At 39.9% G+C, this 19,447-nt stretch overlaps 1 long non-coding RNA gene across 2 annotated transcripts; it reads right to left on the bottom strand.

Moving 5' to 3' along the window:
• Positions 1-1,286: 1,286 nt before the first annotated feature.
• LOC102078367 (jupiter microtubule associated homolog 2) lies at positions 1,287-10,678 on the bottom strand. 2 transcript variants are annotated; one of them, XR_002061955.2, is made up of 2 exons: positions 10,552-10,678; positions 1,287-2,947 (listed from the first exon to the last, which is right to left on the bottom strand). It is a non-coding gene; the product is annotated as a jupiter microtubule associated homolog 2 (long non-coding RNA). The 2 variants fall into 2 exon arrangements; XR_002061956.2 differs by lacking the exon at positions 10,552-10,678 and adding an exon at positions 6,263-6,430.
• Positions 10,679-19,447: the final 8,769 nt, after the last annotated feature.

Genomic DNA, 19,447 nt, shown 5'->3' with positions numbered 1-19,447 from the left:
CAATCAACGAGAAGCTTCCACTGAATGCTACTTTCCCCTGCGTGACACTGAAATCATTAACACATACTAACCCTCCATACCCTGTAGGAAACTCACTTCCTTGGAATAACATTTCAACAGGGAAAGAGTTGAGAGCAAATGTCCTTCTCTTGAACCTTCTGTCAGTCAGACAAGTGTAGCTTGGGCTTTTGTTTGCACAGGAGAGGATTAACAATGCAGACAAAAACAAGCTAACGAAGCATAGAAACTGCAGAAAGGGCGTATGGCTCCTGTGTCAAGTGAATCCAAACTACCTCTATATTTGAACAAATCCAGTTACACAGCTCAAGAAAATATTACTCTAACGCAGGGACGTCGAACTCCAGGCCTCGAGGACCGGTGTCCTGCAGGTTTTAGATGCATCCTTGATCCAACACAGCTGATTCAAATGGCTAAATGACCTCCTCAACATGTCTTGAAGTTCTCCAGAGGCCTGGTAATGAACTAATCATTTGATTCAGGTGTGTTGGCCCAGGATGAGATCTAAAACCTGCGGGACACCGGCCCTCAAGGCCTGGAGTTCGACACCCCTGCTCTAACAGAAGAAAAAGGTAGTAATTAATTAACGATATGTGTATCAGTAGTACTAAAAAGCTATTATATCAAACTGTAAATGGAAAACAATCTGATAAGCTGTATGGTGAACTGAAACTGAAACAAAACGAAGCCTATCATTAGGAATACTGACTTTGTTGTAATGTCTGTTTGCTTTTTACAGCTTCAGTTCTTTTTTCACCCAGTAGGTGGAAGCAAACAACAAACAATGGTTGCATTTTACACTCGTCCGTTTTCATTAGAGGCAGAACCCAGAAGCACATCCAGGTTTAGGTCTACTGCTTGGTGCTACACAAAAACAGGCTGAACAGACTGAAACTTACATGAATTTGGATAAATCCAAGTAAGAAGACACAATGTCACTTCTGCTCTTCAGTTTTCTCAGAAATGGATTAAACCTACACCTAAACCTACGGATATGTTCACTGACTTTTTCTCTTAGTTTGGAAATAGACTTAGTCAGCCCATTACTCAGTTGAATTGATTATTATGACCCTCACTAATAGCCACTTAATAAGTTAAGAGTAATGTGCAAAACCCATTAGCCAAAGCAGTATAAATATTTTAACTTTTAGCAAATCCAGCAGATTAATTGATTTCACATCATATGTTCAAACAGCTTGTCAGTTTTTAATATATCCCACATAGAAGAAGAGCAGTCATGGAGTTATTGCTCCTCATGTTTTTTTTAACAAGTCCAATGACCTGATAGATGTTTGCTGAACATTGTGGTTTACATCAGCACTTACATTAAAACATAAAGACCCTGTTTTGTGTGGGCTGCTCGATACCATGAAGCAAGACCTCTGAACATCTGTTTTTACACACACACACACACACACACAGTTTTATGTGCTGTCATCTAAAATATTATAAAATAAAATTGCCTAAAATAGAAATGTTTAAAACTTCCATACAGATCCTGTGTGGCTGCAAAGCAAAAATAAAAAACTCCCTCCAGGCAGAAGCGGCCATTTTTGTATGTGGGGGGAAAAAAAACAAACAAAAAACCCCCACAAAAAACGGAGGGGACAGGCTGGCACCAGAACACCACGGATGTGCCCCGAGAGGAGTGTGAAAATGTGATTATCATCCAGCCCACCTGGACATCAGGTAGGCCGCACGCTTGTCCAGAGTTCACTTTGTCTTCAAGCATTTTAATTTAAAACATAAACTGAGGCCTACCTGAAGCTAAAAGAAGGCAGATGTTCTCAGATAAAGCAAGCAGTGAGGGCAAAGCAGAGAAAGTACCTGCACAATACATTCACATAAATCAAAATGGAATTTCTTTGAGGACACAGAAACATCTGGGGAGTAAACAGCTGTTTCAATTCCTAATCACAGATTGTGCTCTCTGTTGTACACGTTTTTAGTAAGGCATAATTAACTAAAAGGCTAGAGAGATGAAAGGATGCCAAGCTGATGGATTGTTTCTTAAATTCTGAAATTAAGTGGACATGCAATAAAGATCTGGCACTTCATATATTAAACTGATGAGAAGCTGTGTTGACCCCAGAAAGCTCCCAGAAATTTGGGCAAATGTCTACTGTGAAGTTTTTAGCCAAACCAAATTGCAGCTCAGTTTAAAGCGGAAAATTGTGCAAGTAGTCCAAACTCTAAACCGTTCTTGAGATGCAGAACATTTCTGCATCTCAAGAACGGTTTAATGTTTAATGTTCTCACACACGCAAAAATCAGACGATTCTGCCTCCAAACAAATTGCACTTACAAATGCTTGTAACATAAATGATGAAAACGGTAACTGCAAAGTTGAGACTGAACAGTGTTACAGTTAAAGTGATAAGCTAGCCATTCAGCTGACTCATCGGTGATTGTAATGAATGCAGGTTTCATTATAGAAGAATTTCAAGGAGAAGACAGACGGGAGGGAGTCAGAAACGGGGGATGAAAATGCAAGATGTTGAGGACAACTTATGAGCCCAGGCATCAGGTGTGAACAACAACAATAACTGGGCTGCATTTAGGTGTACAGATCACATGACCATCAAAAAAGCAGTGTAGGAATGAGAGAAGATTAACAGGGGAGCAGACAAAGAGGTTAATGGACACAAACTGGGAGAGGTGGCACGCTCAGCAGATCAGTAGAACACCACACTAGACTTTCCTCCAGGAGGGTTGAGGACCCTGTTGTGGGTGCGAGGCTTGGGTCCCAGATGAGGCTCGTGGTTCTTCAGCGAAGTGTCATCAGGAAATGAGGAAGGCGTGGGCTCAGGCTCCGAGGGTGCCGAGACGGCAGTGGCAGCGGGTGGCTCTTCCTTGGCTGGTGTATCGGCTGGGGGTGTTTGTTCTTTCGCCTCAGGCTGGCTGGCTTTGGCTTCAGGAGCTTGAGGAACTGAAACAAACACGCTGACATGTGATATCAAATTGGACACAGCCACTGTGACCTCACCCCCTGGTTATTGCACTCTGTGTTGTGTGTAGTGTGATGGACACTACCATGTTGATTTTTTTGGATCCAGAAGTGATCATAATTAGACAAGAGCATGGAGTAGCCATTTATCATCTAAAGCTAGAAAGCTTGAGTTTATGTAAGACACCACAAGCCCTGCCATTTTCAAGTCCAGTTCACTAACTGGAGGAGGGTTAAATCACGTATTTGTTACATTTGAGATCTAAGTGGAACTAATAAGCATTTTAAAAAAAAATGCAGAGATGGGGGACAATTTATAGAGACTCTCTCACATTTTCATTGTTTGCATGGAGCTATATGCAGTAAAGCAGAGGAAATGCACAACTGTGAACATAAATAGACCGAAAATTTGTTTTTTTTCTCTCATTAACTGACTCATTAACTAACTTCCTAAACAACTAAATGCCATGTTGTCATATCATTTTTTGATTGGTCGACATTGTACATTTTTCCACCAATAGGAAAGGGTGGGGTTTTTTTGGTTTTGTTTTTGCTAAACAACGATAGTATTCAGGAAAAAAAACAAACACTGCATATATTTTTTATCATAACTCTGGATTTACGTGGCCTATCAACACAATTTAAAAACTGCTATAAAGTCCACACGTTTTCCGTCAATTGTTCCGTCTGTCCTGCTCACATCTCCAATGGTTGTACACGTTGTCATTGACGTGACTTCTCTCCCCATCAGCCACGCCGCTTTGCTAGCTAAAACACCGGTGTCGGCAAATAAGGACGCTGTCATAGCCTGTCAACGACGTTGATTAGCTGCGTTTATACGAATGTGAATCGCATCATTGGCTGGAGCAGCCAGTCATCGGTCACTTACTGACTCACGCTGCAAAACAGAATAAATTGGTAACGTATTTATTTTAATTTCAATTCAGGTTAGATTTTTTTTCGTGCGCAACGCAGATTTTCTGTGCCCGCAGCTTAGAGCAGCGGTCCCCAACCTGTTTTGCGCCACGGACCGGTTTATGCCCGACAAGGTGTCGCGGATAAATACAACAAAATAAAACTAGTGCCGGTACCAAAAAAAAGAAGATTTATTCATAACACACGTGAAAAGACCCAGGAAAACCGAGTTCACGATAAAAACGATAACAAAATAACGCTGAAAACCGATAAAAACCCTGAAAACCATACATTTCACACCTGAGCCTCAACTCTCGCGGCCCGGTACCAAACGACTCACGGACCGGTACCGGTCCGAGGCACGGGGGTTGGGGACCGCTGGCTTAGAGCGAACATTGTTTATCAACCAACCTTGAGGAAGCAGGCAGAGTTGTTGGTCGAATCTGTTGTTTAAAAAAACGCAAGAAATCGATTACGTCACGGAACGTGGTGACGTTTAATGACAGTCCTTTGATCCTTTGATCCTTTGATATTCAAAAACCCTTAAATAGGGGGCAACTATGAAAGTTTAGTGAACATTCATGGTGGTTATTGTTAGTGTTAGAGAGATACAGCAGTTAAAAAGCAGAAATGAGCTCAAACCCTAAGAAAGGCAGAGATGCTAATATCTGGAACAAAATGGTTAACCGTTATCAAGGCAAAAGTCAAAAAGAAGAAGAAACACATGCCAGCCAGGTCGACCAAGTTCGACCAGCCAGTTCGACCAAACTCCATCCAATGACTAGTGAAGTTGAAAAGCTTAAAAGAGAGCTTGAACACTGCAAAAAACAACTTGAACACTGCAAAAAACAACTTACAATCAATAAGAGACGGGTCGAGGATCTAACTCAAGAAAACAAGGACGTTTGGCAGAATAATAAGATGCTGTCTTTGGTCATGGACGACAGGACAGTTATCGCTGACAGGTTAAACTCCATAACCGATGACCAGGAAGCTCTCATAAAGTTCCGCGCAGAGACGGAGAAAACTCTGGCTGAACTTAAACAGAAACATGAAGAAGAGGTGGAGGTACTGCAAGGACTGCTCGAAACTGAAAGAGAAAAGTTTGCGCGTCAGGAATTTCACAACAGCCAAGTTGTTGAATTACTATTGAAACGCCACAAAGAGCAGAAAGATGAGATGCAGCAATTGTATGACGAAAACACACAAAAACTCGAACACAAAGCTTATGCTGCAGAAACAAAGTTAAAAACGGTCATTGGAATTTATGATCACTACATAGAAAAGCTTGAAAGTAAGATAGACGTTAGTAAAGGTGTGACTGTCAGTGCAGTTAAAGACCGCGAGGACGAACATAAATCCTCGCAGTATTGGATCGAGGGCCTTTATGAACAAAATACAAACCTAAGGGACGAAAACAAACTAAAGGATGAAACTGTGAAAGAGTTAACAGACGAGAAAGATGAAATGAGCAAAGTCATAGACGAACAAAGGGCCCAGCATATGGAGATGAAACGCAAATGTCAGAGAAATATTAGGGCTCTTGCATTTGAAAAGAAAATGAAGGCTGTGGTCGAAGATGAACTTGTTTCTTTGAAAAAGAAAAATGAAGACCTAAAAAAGGCCCTAAGCAAAGAAAAGGAAGAACACAGAAAGACAGCAATGGACAGGCATAAAGTGAAAACGGCACACAATCAGGCACTGAGTGAAAAGGTGGTGCTGGAGGACAAAATGCGCAACATAATAAAACAAAGGGAAAAATTTATACACAAGACGAATTGGCTGGAGAAGAAAGAGCGCTACTTCCAAGAGGAGTTGTACCAGTGCGTTTTGTCCTTTGGAAAGGCATTTCCGCATGCAACTCACTTCCGAGAAAAAGAAAAGGTGGAATTTAGGCATATGTTCCTCAACATGAAAAAGAAATACGTAGACGGTGTGGAAGGCATCCCCTTTGTTGGAATAACGAAGGAGATTCTTGAGAAAGAGCTGAGCGGTCTACGTACCAGATGCAAGGGTCTAGAGACAGCTTTACTAGATAAAAAACGGGAGCTGGAATCGTTTGAAAAGAAGTACAATGATATGGTAAAGACTTTCGAACACGCTTTATTCAAAGAAAGACAGGAGCTCATTGGACCAATGAACGAGATTATCAAAAAGGCTTACGATGGAGAAAAAGAGATAGGTCATCTAAAATCTATAGTGAAAGACGTTCAACTCAAGCTTAAATTAGAAAAACAGAAAGGAGAAAAGCTCGCATTGTTGGTCCGTAGAAGTGAGATGGGGAGATGTTGTGGGGAGACTAAACCTCGTCCACCTCCAGTGCAAACTAAATCTACTCAAGTGCTTCCAAAACACCCTGGCAGACATGTAGGAATGTCTTACCCAGTGTATCCCCCTGTAGAGTCTCCATCAACACCACGATTCATCAGTTCTGACGATGGATTACCACCAGTTGATTGTTAAAAATTAACTGCTAAAAATTCAAAAGGGGGTATTTAATAATTTAATCAAAAATAATCTAACAGGCCAGGGGTGGCCAACTCCAGGCCTCGAGAGCCGATGTCCTGCAGGCTTTAGATAACACCCTGGGTCAACACACCTGAATCAAATGATCAGTTCATTACCAGGCCTCTGGAGAACTTCAAGAAATGTTGAGGGGGTAATTTAGTCATTTAAATCAGCTGTGTTGGATCAAGGACGCATCTAAAACTTGCAGGACAACGGGTCTTGAGGCCTGGAGTTGGCCACCCCTGTAACAGGCCATTAGAAGTATACTTCATCTTGTCTCCCTATATTCTCTTTCCATCACCCCCAACCGGTCGCAGCAGATGGCTGCCCCTTCTTGAGCCTGGTTCTGCTGGAGGTTTCTTCCTAAAGGGAGTTTTTCCTCCCCACTGTCGCCTAGTGCTTGCTCAAAGGGGATCATTGTATTGTTGGGGTTTTCTGGCTTTTACTGTAGTATTTTCACCTTACAGTATAAAGCAGCTTGAGGAGACTGTTGTTTTGCCATGATGCTATATAATATTAAATATAACTGAATTTTAAAAACATCTATTATAGCATCAAAGTAAAACAAAAAAAACTAAAGTATACTTCAATGAAATTAATCAAAATGTCTAACCTGACAAAAAAAGAAAAGAAAAAAAGGATTCACCTTTAAATAAAAATCCAAATCACAAACACATTCTGATTTTTGTTGTGTGGTTTTTTTTGTGTTGTCAAGTATAAAATTTTTGCACTCTGTCATGGTCCCGGTGTCTGGCCGGCTCCCCAAGGCTACATATGTTTATTGTTTTGCTGCTTTCTTCCGCTCATCATTCTGCCTGGGCGGAGCTCAGGCCCATGCACCTGTCTGCAATTACGCTGCAACGTGTCCTGTCTGTATGGAGACTGAGAGCTGCCAGATTAATAATGTAGAACATGTATGTTCAGTGTGAGACAAAGGTATCTTTACGAAAACAGCAATGCACATATTGTACAAGCTGCTTATGTTCGACATTTTTAATAATTTTAGCTAGTTTTGATTAGTGTTTAGATGAAGTCGTTTATCTGTGCATTAAATTAATTAATTATAAATGTGCAGTTTACACGAAATAAAAACACACACATACACACACACACACACACACACACACACATAGGATGACCATATTTTGATTTCCAAAAAGAGAGGACACTCGGCCCAGTCATGATAAACTTTAATAATACTGTTTTCGTAAAGAAAATAAGAAAATTTTAAACATTTAAACGATGCCTTCTCTGTGCGGTTAATAGATGGTGAAACGTGCAGAGAGCTGTGCTACAGATCAGAGGTTTAGTGAGATATCCTGAGGGTTAATCTGGATTTACAGGTTTGCAGAGGGGTTTCACATCAACACGGTTATGTGCCCCACACCTAATCTGTCTTTCAGCAGGTTATGGTTAGGATAAGTAATGATGTGTACAAAACTGCTACCTACCTACTGGCCAGTCATTTGCATGGAAAAAAGTATCACCAATTATTATTGTGTCCCTTTAAGTTGTGTGCATATAACAGGTTACATGAATACATTTGTTGTTTTATTGGTGTCAATAGAACAAAAATTTTCTGTGTCACTTTAATCTGTGTCACTAGTTGAAATTCCAATGATGACCAGGAGATGGAGACATTACAACAGGAATACTGTTTGCTCAGAGTCAGATCATATGTCTCCTTTTATTGCAGAATAAGAAGAACAAATTGTTACCCTTGTACTCGTTAGTGTGAGCTCCCCCGTTAATGTAGTGCAAGTCAGTCTGTTTATCAGTGGCGTGTTTTGTGTGTCTCTTCACAGTGGAGAAGTACAAAAACTGGCAGCCCCTGGCAGCTTCCAGTAACAGTGATAAAGCCGTGGACCCTCTGGTTAACCTCGACAGTAAGTAAAACTTTGACTTGAGCTTCCTCCGTTCTGCCATTCTTTCTTCTTTCCCTCTTTAAATCTTCGCAGGATAAGAGTTAAAACCGCAATGTGTTTGTTTTTCCAGGTTTCTCCAGATTTCAAAGCAGGAGTTACAGCTTTGTCAAACATTCTCAAGATACAGCGGCATGACGACTACCTGGTTATGCTTAAGGTGAGAGCGCTCTTAAGGGCGCTTTAATACTGTAGCAAAGCTCAGCTTGGCACAGAGAAAGAAAAGGTTGGTCAATAATCGGTATGGTTGGTGAAGTTTGTGTTTGCGTCACGATAAACGCCCTTAAAATGCCTTTTATGTGAGCTGGCAACACGAGTAAAGCCCTAATTTGTTCTTTGAATGCAGATTAATGGTCAGATTGATAACAGAGACAAAAGTTGGTATTCTGATCCAAGAGAGACTTTCTCCAGAAGCCATCGCTAAAGTCAGCAACAATAGAGAGGTAAACTGAAAACATCCATCCATCCATCTTCTTCCGCTTATCCAGGACCGGGTTGCAGGGGCAGCAGCCTAAGCAGAGAAGCCCAGACCTCCCTCTCCCCAGCCACCTCCACCAAGGTGTTTCCAGGCCAGCCTAGAGATATAGGCCGTTTCTCAATATGCGTACTTGTGCATACTTGCGTTCTCGTGTACTCGTGATACGTCATCAGTCGGAGACCAAGTACTGTTCCAATTCGAAGTACGCATCAAACCGAGAACGCGAAAAAGTCCCGGATGTGTTCTTGCTCCGCCCGTTTTATCGAGCATGCATCGGTGGTGACTTGTGTGGACTTGGTACAGCTAAATATCCCAGAATGCATTTCGTCCGAAACTCAGACAAAGGCCGTTTCTCAATTCTCAAGTACGTGAGTACGTACTCGCGTTCTTGGCGAGTCCGTACTCCCGTGCGTTCTCGGCCAGTACGTACTCGCCGAGAATGCGAGTACGTACTCACGTACTTGAGAATTGAGAAACGGCAATAATCTCTCCAGCGTGTCCTTAAATACACTGGGAAATATCGAGGGGAATGAGACACAGAAGGGGAGCACAGGTGGGAGCAATCAGAGATAACGAGAGCCAAGGGAAGCGAAACACAATATATTCACGTAGGACACAGACCTTTAAAGTAAAACAGGAAATGTAACACAGAGACGTGGACTGCACTAGGAGATACAGCTGACAGGGGAGACAGAGCAACAAAGAAACACAGAGATCAACATAAAGGAGGCACAGAGGGCAGCTACTAATTACTCAGAAAACTAAACAGAATACAAGAAACCCAAGACACTAGACTATAGAATAAACTGGGGCAACAAAGAGAACTTAGAACATACATCATAGCACAAAAACACTGAGACACAAGAAACTCAACACTGGGTCAGACCCAGGATCCTGACACTTCAAAGTGAATAATACTAAGCGATCACTCTTCATGACACCATTTAAACAATTAGAATTCCAACTGTGCGTCTAAGAGGGCACTGCCAAATGTGGGTGTGCTTTGTTGAACATCAAAACACATGTTTACCACGTCGTCCTATGCTGAAAGCTTTGTTAATCAAACGTGACATGTTTCTTGTGATCGGTTCAGTGGAAAATTTCATTTTTCCTTCTGTGATCCATCCATTTAGAGTTAAACTGTTCTAGTAAGCCTGTTGCATTTGTCAGAAATCAGCAGCTGTCATGAGGCATCTAACTGGTGAATAATTTGAGGCATACTGCTAGAATGTATGTACATCTGCCCCAGATAATGCAAAAAAATTCAAAGACTAGACAAAGATACTGGCAGAGTCAATACAAAATATGCTTTTTAAATGATGATTAATTTATTAATTAAGCAAAAAAAGATTTCCAAACCTGCCTGGCCCTGTGGGAAAATGTCATTGTCTGCTAAACCTAATAAGTTAATGACTGGTTATACCACCTTTGGCAGCATCAAGTATAATAAGGCATTTGTGATACCTGGCAGTGAGCCTTCAAGTTTCGTCTTTGCAGAATTGTTTTAATTCAGAAACAATGGAGGCTTTTCAAGCATGAGCATGAGTTGTTTAAGGTCATGCCAAAGAATTGCAATCTGATTTAAGTCCTAGGCCACTCTAAAACTTCCATTTCATGAACTCTGACCTTAAATGAGGCAAGTGGAACCTGAAATGTTGTTGTGGGGTTTTTTGCCACCTCCTGAATGAATCTTCAATGAAGTCTTGGAGAAACAGATTGGGCCTTAGCTCTATACTAAACAGTGGTGTTCACTGCTAACTTACTTGAGTACACCAGTTTGAATCCTTCTCCTGTGTTTTCTGCATCGCTGTAGAATTCCAACCAGAGGTGGTTTGAAGTGGAAATGAGCGTCAACCCCAACATGGATGAGCCAGTAAATGGGAAAATGGGCTGTGTTGTCTTTGCCGTCGTCAATCTGTAACAACAGCAAAATGCACACTGGGTGCATCACATGCAGCATGAACTGATTTAATTAATTTATTTTGCTGATCTGTGTTTGGCACTGATATCTGTCAAGGGCAAAGACCAAATGTGTGCATGTGTGAGCGAGTTTATCGCCCTGGGCAAGATGAAAGGTTCTTGCAGAGATGTTGATTCCTTTCCCAGCTTGAACCTGAGATCAAATCAAAATTAGCACTAATGACCCACATAGCAGGTGACAAGCCCTCACAAAGGTTTGAAGACATTTGACATCTCTTAAATACTTCCAATGATCAATACCATTATTTTTCTCAATAAAAACTCATGTCATGCATATTCTGAAGCGTTAAGATCTATGACCTTGATGCTGTAGATGCACTTGTGGTTGTTATAGTTCATTGGGTAGTTTGGAGAGAGCAGTATCCCTTCATTATTTATGACTGAAGAACCACACTCCGCTGGAGACAGAGGATAGAAAGGAGACAATTAAAAAATGCAGAATATTGAGACATTAGTTTAATTCTTAAGAGGCTTATAAGGATGTGGAGTGGTCATGTGAACCGGTTTTTGTTGTGCCACAAATTGACCTGCATTTAAAGCTTTGATGATAAACAAAAGCTATGTTTTGCAGCTTACTAAAGAGGCTTGTGGCTTTTTAAAGTTGTTTGGTCCTACCAGATAAAAGTTTTTGCCCATTTTCTGTGCAGCTAGGGGGAACGCAGGCTGTCCTCAGAGTAATAATCAGTAAAATTCATTTGTTATTAATATGAATACAAAAATATTTTAACTAAAGGCTTCTGCTAGAGGAATTTAATTTGGAAAAAAACCCTCTTATATCAGTTGATGCGAATGATAAGATTGCAAACGTCACCTGAAGTTATCTATTCTTTGTACTTCTTACGCGTGCCCTCCATGTACAGCAGGGGTGTCGAAGTCCAGGCCTCGAGGGCCAGTGACCTGCAGGTTTTAGATAACACCCTGGGTGAACACACCTGAATCAAATGAGTAGTTCATTACCAGGCCTCTGGAGAACTACAAGACATGTTGAGGAAGTCATTTAGCCATTTGAATCAGCTGTGTTGGATCAAGGTCACATCCAAAACCTGCAGGACACCGGCCCTCGAGGCCTGGAGTTCGACACCTGTGATGTACAGTATCCATGTCCCTTTCCTCTCCTTTTCATTCGCTCTCCCTAATGTTCTCCCCCTCTCTGTGTCTCCACTGGTGTAATGGTTGTATTACAGCTGCCATATAGTCAATAAATCACACCGCTATAGTTTCCACTTAGAAAATTACCTCTTCACCCTCTGGTCCGTCTGGAGACAATAACCCGATGGACCACTTGCAGGAACCATAATAAGCCAAGAATTGCCCTGGGAGACACTTAACAGAAGTGGAGGATCTATTGGTTTTGTGAGCAAAGAAAAGATGAGCGGTAAGTGTCTTAGCCTAACTATTAGCCTAAAAATCCGCCATCAGTATTATATGAATCTTGATAAAACACACCTACCCTGTTTTGGCTTCCTGCAACTGGTCGGTCGGGTTATTTTCTCCCCAGAAACACTTCCCTTGTGCCTTTGAAAATCTGTTTTTTTCCTATTTCCGTTGTCGTTTTTCCTATTTCCGTTGTGTTTTGTGTGCTTTTGCAGCGTTTTTCTTAGGTTGCAGTCCGTTTGGCCTCTTAGGGCCACCCTACGACCCTATCCTTTTTTTTAATCGACTTCTCGTTCTGCATGATATCATTGATGTAGGATGTTCCTAATATTGCGCCTATCGCACTCTTAAGTAATTTAGATTTGAGCACACCAGTTCCTTTGGTTGAGTTACTCATATGTGGCCCAAGAAGACACATTTTCTTTAAAAAGTCAATAACAACAGATTATGCTTTGTCACTGTACATGTTACTTGACTGAGTATATGTAGTCTGTAGTTTAAAGGTACTATGTGAGTTTGAACCACTGATAAAAGAAGGCTCATTATTCTCAATATTAAACTTGTGGCCAGAAAAAGCTGTCATTTAGCATGGTACAATGTTTGACATGGGCTGGAGTAGCACATGCAGGAATGATGCTGTCTTTACAGTTATGGACTGCCAGGACTGCCAAAATGAATTAATTAAATACACAATTAAAAAATTAATTAAATGGGTCAATTAATTAATTAAATACATATTTATGCTGTAAATAATTAATTATTGACACATCTAATTAATTATTTATTTATTTCACATTTTAATTAAACATTGACATAATGAATTAATTAAATACTGTCACGGCTGGGGCAGCAGTCGTGTGGTGTAGTGAGAAAAGGGTCCAAAATGCAGGTACTGGCTGGGGTGCGACTGAGTGTTTATTTGTAACGAAAGTGAAGTACAAAACAGGAAATAAGGAACAGGGAGCAACTAAAGCCTAAACTGGGAAAGCTAATAAACAAACCTGAAAACATGAGGACATGCAGGGAAAGGACAGTAGAGAGACACGAGGAATACCAAAATACACAGAGTAAAGCAGACGACGCGACAAGGAACATAGGCAGACACGCACTATAAACACACACAAGGTAATGAGGGGAAATGAGACGCAGGGGTGGACATAGCTGGAGCGGCCATCTGCTGGGAACAATGCAGATCAAATCAAAAGCCTGCCAGCTGAAAGGGCCACCGTGTGCGGCAACCTGTACGACAATAAGGTGACAGGTGAAGAACTCACCAAGGTTGCAGCGTCCTACAAAGAGGAACTTGGTAAGTTCAGAGCAATGAAAGAAACTGAATAGTGAAAGAAGGATATTAGAAGTGCAGCAAAGCTGATGGAAATCCAGAAAGCACTGGTAGAAGATTAAAACAAACAGCTGGAAAAGAAGGAAAGTGAAATTGCAAAGAAGGAAGGGAGCACTGCAGGAGGAGAAGGCGGAAGAGGAGAAAACAAAGGCAGAAAAGGGAAGATCCTGAGCAGACAGGAAGAGTGTAAAAAAAAAAAAAAAAAGCAAAAAAAAGAGGAAGCAGAAAGGCCGGTGTCCTGCAACTTTTCCATGTGTCCGTGTTGCAACACAACTGAATAAAATTAGTAGGTCATTAGCAAGAGTACAGAACTTGACTGCATGCTGAAGTGACAACCCACAACCCTACTCAAGTGAGTGACTCACTGAGTTATGTTAAATCCTTGGGAAATTCCATCCATACATTTTCTTCCACTTATCCAATTATTTATTCTTTTATTAATCTATTTTATAATCTTAATGATTGTAGGTTAACAAGAACTGATGAAGAATAACACTGAGCCTCAGCTGGGGTAAAAGGCCTTAGAAAAAGGCTCATCATAGAGATCAGTGTTTTCTGGTCTTATCAAAACTTCTGAATTATCAGCACCGAGTTGTAAAAACTATTTATTGTAGTCAACTGCCTAATGACACTGATAACATATAACATTCTTATGTTTTAAATAACAAGCATGCACTCACCTGCCACTTTATCAGGTATCCCTTGCTGTGTTAGAACCCCATTTTTTAGATTAAGTTGAGCCTCAGTAGGGTTGGTTTTGAAAATTGAAAATAACAAAAAATGTTACATATTCTGTAACAGTTGATCATATGTTTTCAAGATTTTTATTTGCCATTTGTGCACAGGACCAAATTCTTGGAATTCTTGTGCACAGCTCTCCAGGTCAAGTTACATTTTTTCCAAGATAAAAACAAAACAACTTAAAAAAGGAAAATAGGAATAAAGCAAGGAATGGAGCAATCATAGTATTTACTATATACAAAAACACTGTAGAGAGAGGGTGGTAATACACTTCCTAGTATTGCACGCATAATATTACACATTAGTCAGTGATTTATCACATTGCACATGCGAAGCAAGGTGAGGTAGTGCTGTGTTAATTTAAGTGTTTTTGTGTTTTGCCATCAGTCTGACAGTTGCGGGGAAGAAGCTGTTGAAAAACCTTGTTCTGTGTGTGATGATGCTGTCCGCTCTGTTGTGTCTCAGGTTGTATGTGCAGTTTTTGTGTCTGAGCAGAGGGTGAGCTGGGTGGTGTGAGTCCCTGATAATTCTCTCTGCTCTTTTTCGGCAGCGGTGTGCGTACAGAGAGTCCATGGAAGGAAGTTTTGTTGCTATGATCCTCTCCAGAGACTTTATGACTCTTTACAGAGCCTTCCTCTCTGCCTGTGTGGTGTTTCCATACCAGACAGTAATGCCTGCAGTGAGGATGCTCTCTATCAGTCCTCTGTGGGCCTGGGTGAGAGGGAGGTGGTTCATGCCCGCTTTCCTGAGCAGTCAAATGAAATAAAGCCTTTTCTGGGCTTTTTTCACTGTTGCTGTGGTGTTAAGAGTCCAGCTCAGGTCTGATCCCCATCTTATCTTAATGACCTTGTAGTACCACATCACCCTATTAGAGCACTTCGCTCTCGCTCTGCAGGCCTACTTGTTGTTCCTAGAGTATTTAAAAGTAGAATGGGAGGGAGAGCCTTCAGTTTTCAGGCCCCTCTTCTGTGGAACCAGCTCACAGTTATGATTTGGGAGACAGACACTATCTCTACTTTTAAGATTAGGCTGAAAACTTTTCTTTTTGCTAAAGCATATAGTTAGGGCTGGACCAGGTGACCCTGAATCCTCCCTTAGTTATGCTGCAATAGGTATAGGCTGCCGGGGGATTCCCATGATGCATTGAGTTTTCCTTTCCAGTCACCTTTCTCACTCACTATGTGTTAATAGACCTCTCTGCATTGAATCATATCTGTTATTAATCTCTGGCTCTCTTCCACAGCATGTCTTTATCCTGTCTTCCTTCTCTCACCCCAACCGGTCGCAGCAGATGGCCGTTAAAAGGGAGTTTTTCCTTCCCGCTGTCGCCAAAGTGCTTGCTCATAGGGGGTCATATGATTGTTGGGTTTTTCTCTGTATCTATTATTGTACGATCTACTGTACAATATAAAGCGCCTTGAGGCGACTGTTGTTGTGATTTGGCGCTATATAAATAAAACTGAATTGAATTGAATTGAATTGAATTGAATTGAATTGATGTAACCTGCAGTCCCAGGAATCTGTGGCCTTTGGCCCTCTCCACCTCCGTCCCTTTGATGATAATAGGCTGCAGGGGAGGGGGGTTCTTCCTGACGTCCAGTATTAATTCCTTGGTCTTGTCCGTGTTGATGGATGAGGTCGTTTTCCTCGCCATAGACTAAAACGTTCTCTACCAAAGCATTGTCTTCTCACTATACTGTACATTTCTGTTCAACCTGACCTTATCCCCAAGTAAAAATAAAATTGCTGTACTGTATTTTTGAAATTGTGTATTTTTAAGATTTTATTACAAGAAAATTGTTTCAGGTGATGCTAATATTTCACTGGATTCTTACTCTGGGTTACCTCCACTCAGTCAGAATGTGAGGTTACATTCTGACTGTGACAGCTTAGGACACTACCTCTGCTCAATAATCAGACACAATAACAGTACTTTCATTGCAGTAAATATATATGGTTACAATAATAAAACTGAAAATGATAAATTACTTGACTCCTTAGAAGAAAGAATTACTTTCTGGCTCTCCAAATACCCAAATTCAGTTCTCTTAAATGGTGGAGACTTTAACATTGCTTTAGATAATACGGTTGATAGGTGGCCTCCAGGGCAGCAGTCTTCATACAGTACAAACTTTAAAAAATTTATGGGAAAATTTGATGTTGTGGATATTTGGAGAGAAAAATTTCCAGACGATAGACTCTTTACTTGGAGCAATAAGACAGGATCCAGGCAATCACGTATTGACTTTTGGCTTGTTTCTGACTGTATTGATAAAGATAATATTAGTGTTAATATACTTGCCACCCCCCTCACTGATCATAGAGCAATTCACATTAGCGTCCAAATGTTTACACTGGATAATATACCTCATAAATTCTCTTATTGGAAGTTAAATAATTCTTTACTAAAAGATAAGATGGTTAACATGCAGATTAATAAATTAATTGTTTATTATTGGAATAAAGCTAACAGAGAGAAGTCCTTTTGTACCAATTGGGAACTTTTTAAATTTGAAGCATGCAAATTCTTGAGAAGATATGGGAGTCAAATGACTAAATTAAGGTACATTATTTTGATATGGAGCCTGAAGACACTGATACAGAAATGCATCTTCTCAGAGTAACTGTGATATGATGGTATCACAGCTAAAAAAAAGATTTTTGTTGTCGATGCTTTGTTAAAATTTGTATATACAGTATATGCAGTATAATTGATAATAATTACAGGGATATAGAAGATCTTAAAACTGAGAGATTCAATTGTTTTGTTTGTTTTAAAAGGAAAAAAAATATATTTAATTATCTGAGCATTTTATTTTTCCATGTCAATTATTTTCATGCTCCTTACATGCTTTTTAATATATTATATGTTTGAAATAAATATATACATAAATATCATTGTCAGTATTTGGATTACTTTGCATTACTTTCAGCTATACAGTATATAGGCTTAGCAATGATTTGCATTCCAGGAGTTATGTATCTGTTTGGTGTGATAATGAAAGTTTATATTCTTAATAAGGTGTACTTTCTTGTGTCGGTGACTGAAATGAGACATTTCAGTCTCATTGTAAAGAAATTCAGATGAAATAATCTGGATCTGATTCGACAGACTTTCCTGTCGTTTGGTCATAAACTCAGAATTGAAGTTGAAGATCAGAACTTCTTGAAATTACAGTCGCATGTTTCTATCTCAGTACTGATAAAGACATCAACCGTAGTTTAATTTTTGTAAATATTTTTATTGCACCTCTGCAGATATGAAAGCCACAATTCTTCACATAGCAAGATCAAAATAGCAAATGCATCAAACAAAATGAAAAACTGGGATTCTAAAATAATCAATGCTGAAAAGATACATAGAAAAATAATGAAAAATAAATACCAGAGATTAAAAATGATAAAAGACAATTCCTAACAATAAAGTATGAAAGTTATTAAATATTTATCCAATTAAAAATGTGCAACGTAAAATGAATGACAGCGTGTTATTCTGATATAAGAATCATTGGTTTCCAGTTTTGTAGTCTATTCCTTGTACCTACTAAGAAAGCTCAATGCTCAAATACTGTATCGAATCATTGGTTTACTTTGTGGGCTATACGTAGCTGCTATGATACTGGGCTACAACTGTGCAAATGAATGCAAAATGAGTGCTGATGTTGGTATGATGCCACATCTCTCTTTGTCTCTTTGTCCTCTGCTATAAGAGAGAACAGTGAATGTTTGATGAAAAAATTGGGCATCTGTTAACTCCAAATGTTTAAAAAGTTAATTTACCTGTAATATTTTGTGTTGTTAGCATACATTTGTCACTTCAAGTTTACAGTACACAATAACTTTATTTCAGTTTTCCCCATGAACTCAAATCATTAAAGTACACAATGTCATGTGCACCAGTCAGATGTGCACAAGCTTACTCTTTGCTGCAGTCAAGCGAGGTGGCCATGTTTGTTGTTTTTGCTGTTGCTAGACAGAGACAAGTGCTTCTGAACATTGTGGTTAAATTTTGTTAGTTATTTGGTATTTACCGTTTGAAAATCCTTGTGAGGGAGCGCATTCTTGTTGGTGAGTGGTGCTACTTCTTTGCCAGACACCTTAGTGTATTTCCCACTTTTTAGCATGATGCTTGACAAAAAAGATACTTAAAGGTTCTGTCACCTTTGTTGAAAGAGTTAACAGACAGATACTGGTATATGCATTGTGTCAACAACAAAAAAAAAGGTACATGAGATGGTTCCCATCATTTAAGCAAGCCTTGAGCGGAACCTCGAATGTTAAAGTCCACTTCCTGTCTGTGTGCTGATTGTATTTTTATTACCTGAGCTAATGCTGCTGTAAAAGCACCCTGCCTTAAAAAGAAGTATATGTAAATTTGGAGAAACTGGGCTGAAACTTCACATATTGTGAAATTTTCTGTCTTTTCTTTGAGAAAAGAAAAACAGATAAGTCATAAATTCCTTTCTATGCTGACATTATATAAGCAATGCACACAGACATCATATGTAAAAAAGGTGAGCTTAACAGTTAAGGTACGGTCCTCCATACAGCCTGTCCACACTTTGTGATAGATGTAAGAGGACTGAGAAAAGAAGGTGTAATAGTAAATAAAACCATAAATGTTAATTGAGTCATTTGATTTATTCTAAACTGGCAAATTACTTTCTGCACACACTTTGTGTGACTAACAGTCTCACTTCCAGGTGACTGTTGTTGTAATCTGGTGATGTATTGATAAAACTGAATTGAAACTTCTGCTGAACATCTTACTAGGAGGTCCTCACGTGGCCAGTGTGCAATCACACAAAAGAACAACTTAAATTTCACCGTAACCCTTACTGGAGAAAAGGTAGTTTTAAAATTGAAATGACGTTACAATTGTTGCACATTACGTGTCCAGGCATCAACTGGTCTTTCCGTCCACTGGCTGGACCCTCAGCTTCTTCTGGGATCTGCCACACAACCTCACACTGACCCCAGGGTTAGGGTTAGGGTTGTTATTGTCTCTAAACATTAAGATCCATAAAATATTCAGTTTCATTAACAGAGGACATAAAACGAGCAAAGCTGACAGTTGCACGCTCTCAGCTCACAAGTTGGCCTGCGTTTTCCCAGAAAAACAGAAAGGCCACACAGTTAAAACCTGTAAAAATTATGATTTTAAGAAAATAGTCGCACTATGTTTAACCAAGTTAAAAACAAATCCAACAAAGCTGCTCCTA

This window comes from Oreochromis niloticus, linkage group LG4 (assembly GCF_001858045.2).
Source record: "Oreochromis niloticus isolate F11D_XX linkage group LG4, O_niloticus_UMD_NMBU, whole genome shotgun sequence".
Lineage (NCBI taxonomy): Eukaryota > Metazoa > Chordata > Actinopteri > Cichliformes > Cichlidae > Oreochromis > Oreochromis niloticus.
The sequence above is the reverse complement of the archived record's forward strand: the minus strand, read 5'-3'. Positions and strand labels throughout refer to the sequence as shown.